The sequence below is a fragment of the Biomphalaria glabrata genome, chromosome 9, assembly GCF_947242115.1.
Source record: "Biomphalaria glabrata chromosome 9, xgBioGlab47.1, whole genome shotgun sequence".
In the NCBI taxonomy this organism is placed as follows: domain Eukaryota; kingdom Metazoa; phylum Mollusca; class Gastropoda; family Planorbidae; genus Biomphalaria; species Biomphalaria glabrata.
In genome coordinates, this window is record NC_074719.1 from 30,646,496 (window position 1) to 30,655,352 (window position 8,857).

General features: G+C 34.7%; 2 long non-coding RNA genes across 2 annotated transcripts; one reads left to right on the top strand and one right to left on the bottom strand.

The window, feature by feature from the left end:
- Window positions 1-696: 696 nt before the first annotated feature.
- Window positions 697-3,754, top strand: LOC129928303 (uncharacterized). Its single transcript, XR_008779892.1, has 3 exons — window positions 697-1,590; window positions 2,068-2,177; window positions 3,025-3,754. It is a non-coding gene; the product is annotated as an uncharacterized LOC129928303 (long non-coding RNA).
- Window positions 3,755-3,818: 64 nt separating this feature from the next.
- On the bottom strand, window positions 3,819-6,941 carry LOC129928304 (uncharacterized). Its single transcript, XR_008779893.1, has 3 exons — window positions 6,738-6,941; window positions 4,265-4,332; window positions 3,819-3,935 (listed from the first exon to the last, which is right to left on the bottom strand). It is a non-coding gene; the product is annotated as an uncharacterized LOC129928304 (long non-coding RNA).
- Window positions 6,942-8,857: the final 1,916 nt, after the last annotated feature.

An 8,857-nucleotide genomic window follows, 5' to 3' on the forward strand; every position in this document is an offset into this window, starting at 1 on the left:
CGAGTTGAGATAGGCCTAGATCTATATTCATTCATGAATCGCGTACTAAAAATTATTTCGTTTAATTGTTCACTTTATAATCCCATTTATTTAACAAAGCTATCGCTCTTTTCGTTTTTAATAGATAAGAAAGTATCGACTTCGGGTAAACCATTTTCGCAAAACTAATTTTATTTTCGTAGCGAAAGAGAAATAACGTGAAAGGATCATTAGCTACGTTTAACATACATCTAAATCCAATCCACTAGATTATTCAAAAGCAAATGTTTTAATTTTAAAAAATGGATTTAAGCCTATTAGCTATTTTGATTGGATAGCTTCATTCACACTATTTTTACATTGACACATTCGCTTTACTTATTACATTATTATTTCGTTTAATTGTTTACAAAACACTCTCAGTGACTATATCGACAGTAATGCGCAAATAAAGACCCGCGGGTCGCGGGTAACATATGTCTAGTATATATATATATATATATATATATATATATATATATATATATATATATATATATATATATATATATATATATATATATATATATATATATATATATATATAGAATAGAACACTAAACACTATTTATGTAAATGCCCATTTTTAAGTTTGTAAAATAATAATTTGTTCTTATAAAAAATCTGGCTATGCCTATATATCTAGTACTCTTAACAAAAGTATGACTAAAAATATTATGAACGTCGAGTCTCTAGATTCATCATCTTTGTGTGTCAGAGAATGAAGATATAGAATCAATATAGGCCCCCTATTATATAGAATCTAGCTCTAGTTGACTCTAGACTAGATCTAGGATAATTTCAAGTCTAGATGTTCAGCTTCATCTTACCTTGATCATGATGATTAATTTTAATCTGACTTCCCGACTTGTTAACTTAAACTTCGTCTTACTTAGCCCTTAGGCGCCTTAGCCTTAGCTTCTTCATATGTGAATCATGAATGGAAGTGCTTGGCTCACAGTGTCACAGATCGTTCTTTAAACTATTTGAAGATCTACTTTATCTTTACTAACGACTCTAATCTATATCTAGTTTATATCTATATTTTATATGATAATAATAGACCTAGACTCTTATACTTATAATAAAGACAAAGTTATAAGATCTAGATCTATTCCCATTTGTGATTTATACACTGATTATACACAAAAGATTTAATGTTTCTGATGAGCAATACTACTATCTACAGCCATGCCCATTAACATAGGCCCTACTCATGTACTAGATCTAGCTCTTTTGATCACAACTCATATCTTGCCTAGATATAAACAACTGTACTAGATTGGACTAGACATTCTAATCGGTTCTATTTTCGTTTTTCATTATTCTCACATATTCTAGTAGGCAATAGGTACCAAATTGTGCTATTTATTCACTGTAGATCTAGATCTTAACTTTTCTCTTAACTACCAAAGAAGTACACAAAGGATGTTGAATGGTACCCAAAGGGCTCTAATTGCTACCATTCAATCTGTGGATTCAAGTATTTACCCAGATACTGCCACAAAATGCTCTTATTGTTTTCAAAGGAGTTTTCACACAGTGCCAGAAGCTGTATAAATACATTTAACAGTAAGTTTTTAAGTAATTAATCATTTATTTTTAAACGTTATGTAAGTCTATTTTAATTGTAAGAATCCATGTGCTATTTTATTTAAAGCTAACTTATAGGTGAATATTTACACAATATTGTTGTTATGTTGTAAATAAAACATATTATATTCCCTCCAGCCTGTGCAGGGTATTTCTAAAGTGATAATTTTCTCATGCAGGCCATTACCACTCTTTTGTTATCTAAGGTGTTTTCCTTCAAATTATACTTTCTTGCATAAGAATTAAATATATTATGCAACAATTCTCAATTAGAAGTACAGATTAACCAGTTATCTTGGTGGAAAAGGATGTCAGATGAGTTGAGAAAATGCTTAAAGAAAGTCTTTACATAATTCTTTGAACTAAGTCACTATAAATATTTTGGAGATTTTTTAAATTTAATTAGAATTTTATTATTGCTCACATTAAAAGCAATTGTTCTTTTCTTTTCCGCAGATGTATATTTCAAGAAGAAATGATGCTTTCTTATTTCTAAGAGTTTATCAATAGGATGAATGCCACAAAACTCACTTGTTATGCCAGAAACTCTTCCTACGAAACTTCCAGTAAGTAAAAAAAAAAGTAGTTTCCCTTTCAGACCTTGTGATCGATAGGGCAGATGATGTAAAGATCATCTGTTTCTGACCATTCTGTTGCCTAAGGTTAACGAGGGTGTCATGTGGCCAGCACAGTGACCAACCGCCATTACTTTCCCCAACTAATGTCAGGTACCCATTAGAGCTGAGTGGACTCAGACTCAAATTAAAAATTCCAGTCTTCACCAGGATTTGAACCCCGGTCCCCGGTTCGGAAGCCAAGCGCTTTACCGCTAAGCCACCAGGCCTCCTTCCAGTAAGTAGGGCAGCTTAAAATTTAATACTTTTATCTTAGTGCAAAAAGAATAAAAGCTGTCTTCAAATTCTCCCTTTAAATTTGCAAAGATATGTTTATAATTTAATGTATGCAGTAAAAAAAATATGTTTCAAACACTCAGTACAATATTCAATGACTCTCTTTATTTGGGTTACCTCAGCATGCTTGTGCAGAAAATTTCCTGAATTTTTTAAAAAATCTGTTCCCTTCACTTTCAAGTGCATTTAATCATTCATTAAATTTTCATAATATTACTGAATATAATGTCAAAGATTAAATATTGTTATTATTATACTATTCCTTTTTTTTGTAATATTTTAGTTTCATAATATGTTCCCATAGCATTTTTTGTGTAAAACCTCTAATATACTTTACTATACTCCTAATATACTTTTTAAGGAACTGTTTTGTTAGATGTTTTCAGAATTGATTTTATCCGTAAAGGACTTGAACATATGGAAGTTTGGTACTATATGAAACTAAGATTGAATTGGTGACTTGTTATGAATTTAATGTATGTTGTTTCTATTCCATCAACAGTACTAGAATTTGTCCAGTGCCTGTGAAGGAGAATGTGCTCCATAATACCTACTAGGAGCTTGCTGATAGCTGGAAGTTCATGAATACTATGTTGTCCTTGATTTGATGATTCTGAAAACTACCATTTCTGAAGACTTGAGCATTATTTCTATAATTTAAAAAAATCTTTTCAGGAAATATTGTGTTTAAAATATTAAGAAAGTGAAGATAATATTGTTCTTACTAATATTATTGACTTATTAAAATAGAAAGCACATCATTACCAATATTCACTTGTCAATATATGTTAGCATTATTCAATTTTTAGTTACATGTTCAAACTATTAAATTTTATTATTTAAATTATAGCAACTTTCTCTTTCAGTCCAGCTTAAGATATATTCCTGTAAAAAGTCTATAATAATAAGTTAATGTCGATGTAGTATTGTTCAGACACTTACAAGTTTAATCATCTATACTTCACACAAAAAAAGTGTTTGAATGGTTTTCATTTGTTTGTACATCAAATATGTATTAATATAATTATCATTTTTAGATGAAACATTAAATACTGAAGATGACCATTTCAATTTCTGATGTAGGCCTATTCTCATTTCATGAAATAAACAGAATATTATCTATTATCTGAAATTTCATCCCTTCATGGTAACTGTAACTGGCTTCATAAAAAAATGGAGTGATGACTGGGTTGACTATACATTTTTGTATAAATAATGCATCAATGAATGTAGCTTATACTGTTCTTTTCCTCATCTTGAAATGTGTGGACTGATAATTAGCTGTTGCATGATACTCTAAATGACAAATATCTTCTACTCTTTACAATAGCATATTTCCATGCTGTTTGGCTAAGTGGAAGCAGATAAAATTTGTTCCTCTATTAGCTGTAAAATCTCGAAATTCTTGAGCAGCTGAGAAAAAAAGAAAAGAAATTCAAACTAGTTTCGACATGTTATAAATATATATATTTGCTAATTAAAAAATGTAAGACTACTTTATGTTACAACAATGGACAGCATCTTTAAAGTTGATTTCAATGCAATCACAAGAAATAATTTTTTCTCTACAATTAGGCCTGCTTTAATGATTTTTTTTTATGTAAATAAATTTTATGCATAGGATTAAATATAACATGTACTTAAGGAGATTTTTTACCTATTATTTCACAATTACAAGTAATTTAAAGTGATACATGTATTAATAACACAATGTTATTGGAGAAAGTAAAAAAAAATCTCACTTGTAGTAGATCCCTTTCAATTTGAAAGTTAGTGACAATCAAATCAGGTTTGTGGAAGTAGTATGCTCCTTAAGTAAAAAAAAACAAAAACAACGAAAAATGCATTATAAAAAGTTTTCGCTTTAAATAAAATTTCTCTTGGGTGACTTGAGTAGAAAGTAATAGAAATATGAACTTCATTTAGCAATATGCTCACACTAAGCAGAAGTGGTTTTTACTAGTGAAAATTGTCTGTCCAAATAAGCTATTGAAACTACTGTTAGCTTCACATGATATGAACTGTAAAGTTTGACAGTTCTTCCTCTAAGACTTTTAGGTACCGGTATTATCTATCAAGAGCAGGGTAAAACAAGGATGGGTTTTGGCCATCAACACTATTCGGAATGGTTTCGTCTGTACTCTCATAGCGCCTTGGAAGATGGAGTAGGCCCTATATATCCACAGTAGATTGGATGGAAGGCTTCTTAAACTGGCTTGACCAAAACGAGGAAACTACATAACCTGATTAGGGAACTGATGTTTGACGACGATGCTGCTCTCACTACCTTTCGCAGTAATTATTACAAAGGCTAGTCAATACTTCGACAGCTGCAGGTCAATAGTTCAGTCTTACAATAACTCTCACCAAGACAAAAAAGGGCATAAAAAGTCAACATCATCAAATTCCATTTGAGTGAGGGCTTGAGAGGCTCAAATCTTCTCTTGCAAAAGCCCTGGACAGAAACCCTGCTGTATTGCGTAGTGCATAGGGGAAGGTGGGGTGAAATATCACAAGGGTAAGTTGTCACAAACACTATATCGATATAATGTGATGCGCTATCAAAAATGTGAAACAACAGCTGAGATGTTTACGGAAACATTTACAAATAGTTATAAAATGAAGTCGATACCTTTTCACATTTTAAAATTATCACGATTCATTGTTTTTGACTGTTCGGAAAGTGGAATTTTATTTTTGTGTAATTTTGTTGAAAAACACTTATAATTTTGAGATGATTGTCTCACTGTTTCATATCTCTGTGTATTAGTTACACATTGAAATTAGTTTTTTTCAAAAAGCTCGACCCAATAAAATGTTATTAAAATAAATGTTCTGAAAATTGTTGTGGGGCAAGTTGTCACACAGGTTGGGGTAATTTGTCACAGTTGTGACAACTTGCCCCAATGAAGATTAAGCATTTTGAAAACAAATTTTAATATTAATATTTGTTTATTAATAATTATTTGTTTTATTGATTCCTTTTTATGGTGATACCTAATAGATACCTAAATAGTATTAAGCGACTTTCTCTTTAAATAATGCTGTTTACAAAGGTTATGCCAGCATCAACATACAGAAAAGATGTTCTCCTAGTGCAACATTTATTTTAGGAAAGAAGTCACCTAGTCCTTCTATTTAGATATGTTGGAAGTGGGTGCATTTCTGGAAGAAGTGAACAGATAGTTTACAAATATTATATAGAAAAAAATAAACATTATTTTGAAGAAAAACCTACAGCTTTTCTTGTTAGGTCCAAAACTTTTCAGAACCTTCACATATATATCATTATTTCACGACGGCCAGTCAAGGAAACTACTACAAGAACAAAGTCTTGACTTAATATGCTATTTCTTTTAGACATAGCAAGATATGGTGATTTTTTAAATGTGTGACATTTTACCCCATGCCTGTGTCAACTTACCCCGGTGTGGGGCAAATTGTCACAACCTCAACCCAGCCACTTTTTTGTTATATAACTTTGATAAATAAAGAGATAAAGTTTATTTCATTTACTCTAATTGTTGTCTGAATGTTTAAGTTACAGCATGTTAAGTTTGGTGAGAATCAATGAATTCTAAATATGTTTAAAACATCAAAATCTGAAAACTGTGACAACTAGCCCCACCTTCCCCTACATGTCACCATACAGATCGAGAATTTTTGGTTCTGACCTGTTGAGACGGAGATCAGCAAGTCTGGGGCAGTCAAACAGAAAATGAGGCACGGGGGCACCAGGATTCGAAATTTGTCCATAGCCGTAAGAAACATGAGGCAACAGGACAGTGGCCTGTCCTGCACTGTGTTATAATAACTTGCCATAAAACATCACAGAATGTACTTTTTCTATTTTATCAACGACAGCATCTAAATGCCAAACATACTTTTCTTACATTTTTCAACTCGGAGAAAACTTTACATCTAGACTTATTACTTTTACTTTAGGCCTACACATAATATAGGACTTTTTTACAACTTATAAACGAAAGGTCATTTTAGCCTATTATAGTAAGAGCATATAGATCTAAATTTACCGGGTTATCCTATATATATATATAGGCTATGCTCTCACAAGAACCTCAATTCAATCAATGTCGTAAACAAGAAAATACACGAAATACAGGCTTGGCTAATTAGTCTATATTGGCTAAGAAAATCAGCTATAAAGCTTTACAGTTATAGATCTAAGTCAGAAATTGATTTGTGCACACTTACCTCTGTAACATCTTCTTTAACAATTCAGTTTCCATTCATGATTTGCTGTAAAAGTGGTGGTAAAAATCTTCGAGAATGGTTTCTTTATACGTAAAAAAAATCTACCGGAAGTCAATTTACCACGCAACCAAGGACGCCTCCGTGAACGGGACTTGTTTATTGAAAAATATAGGCTTAGTGCGTAGAGTTGGCAGTCCATGTAATATATTGTCTATGATACAAGTCTATTTGGGGAACGGGGGACAAGGCCCGCCGACCTCCTCGTGGTGTCCTCTGGTAACTGGAGTACCAGGCCTTCTAGCAGGTCTCCCTGGGTGAGCTTTTTTTTTTTTTATCTCACTCGGGGTGGGGATGGAACAAGTAACCTGCAACCCAGTCCAAAAAGTCCGCCACGCCGTTCCACAAAGGGGGTCGTCATCAGTTCCGGATTGCTGGATTGGCGGCCCTTGCACGGAACAGTGGCGGTTACAGTATAGGAATATGAGACAAGCTCCCCGCAGTTAGCGCTGTCCCTGACACTTATAGCGGGTGACTTAAGACTCGGGGACGGTGCGCTGTGTACACGGCACGGCCCGGTTTTACCAGTCAGTCAACCAATATGGCCGCCTACAGTTGGGTGCCCTCAGACAGGACAGGGGTGAAGAGCCCCATGTCCAGGCCTGGTGGTTGGATAAAAGCCTTTCTAACCATCAACGGGATAATGGCGCCTCCGGCGCCGATTCCCTGCTGGACTTCATCGAAGGTAACTGGAGTAAGTCTACCCTTTGCTCTCAGGGTGGTCCGAAAAGGGCTAACGTTGCGGGAGCCCCAACTTTCCTAGCAGGCTCTCATGCTCTCCTGATGCAGAGTTCTGCTGGTGAGGTCTGGGCAATACTAAGCTCTGATCGACATAACCCCTGCACGCTTGTCTGTGTGACAAGTCAAAAACTCGCTGTCAGAGTCACTCAAATTTATCACAGCATTAATTATTATTTTTCATTATTAATTTATTTTATTTTAATTATTTCCCCATCCTACCCCCAAATTCTTCACCCGCACCACCTTTTCCCCTCCAGGCTAGACTTAGTTGACCACATTGGAGATAGCTAGGCCACGTCTTTCGATTTCTCTTCCCTTGACCGGGGCAAAGATACACACAGACTTTGATCTTATCGGCAGGATGTCTGACAGCCGCAATGGACACCACCTTGTGTGGAATGCAAGTCACACCTCCCCCCCCCTTTCTCCCACGTCCCTCTTTGATCTAGGAGACCACGAGGACAAACACGCCCATTGACCTTCCCAATGTGCGACTCCCATCTCAAGTCTACCTCACCCACGTGTAAGATAATTCTAAGCCTAGGACATTTCCTGTTTCCGCCCACATTCTCCAGGCCTGTATATAAGGTAAATTAAATCAGGCCAGACTCTCTTTCATTTCTCATTCGAGCTGAGCTATCGAGTCTGGACTACTTCATGTATTCTTTCTCCTAGAGGAATACCTGGTGGTAAGCCGAACTTAATCACAAGTTCCATCTTAATTACTTTTTTGGTGCTATTTCCATTGGATATTATCATGTGTATTTTGCTTAGTTCATTTATATTTAATTAGTGCATTGTGTATTTCTCACTGGCGTAAGTAGAAAACATAAACATGTCCTATGTATATATTTATGTATTGCACTAATCTATTAATGCCACGGTGCTCAATTGATCGTTGAGGCAACCATGTATATATTCGTACATCTTATTTTATTTCCTTTATCTCGGTTGACCGCCTTGATAATTTTACTAGCGCACTGATACAGCGTCTAGTAAAGAGATATGAATTATCCCCCCCCCCTGTAATGAATTATCTCCCCTGTAGTCATTTCACTCTAACGAGAGTTGCGCCGCTTGAACGGACACCCTCTCCATTCAAGCGCGCTCCATTGATCTCGACCTACGGTCATATGTAAACAAACCGTCTGGGTCGCTGACCACCGCCCAATTCACCCCCCCCCCAATTTCTTTCTCTATCCACCTGTGTTGTTTATTTGAGATTATTATTTCCCCTTCTATGTACATTTTTATATTATTATTTCCCCTTTTATGTACATTTCTATATTGCTACTATCAGCCATCTATTTGTCCCTATCCCA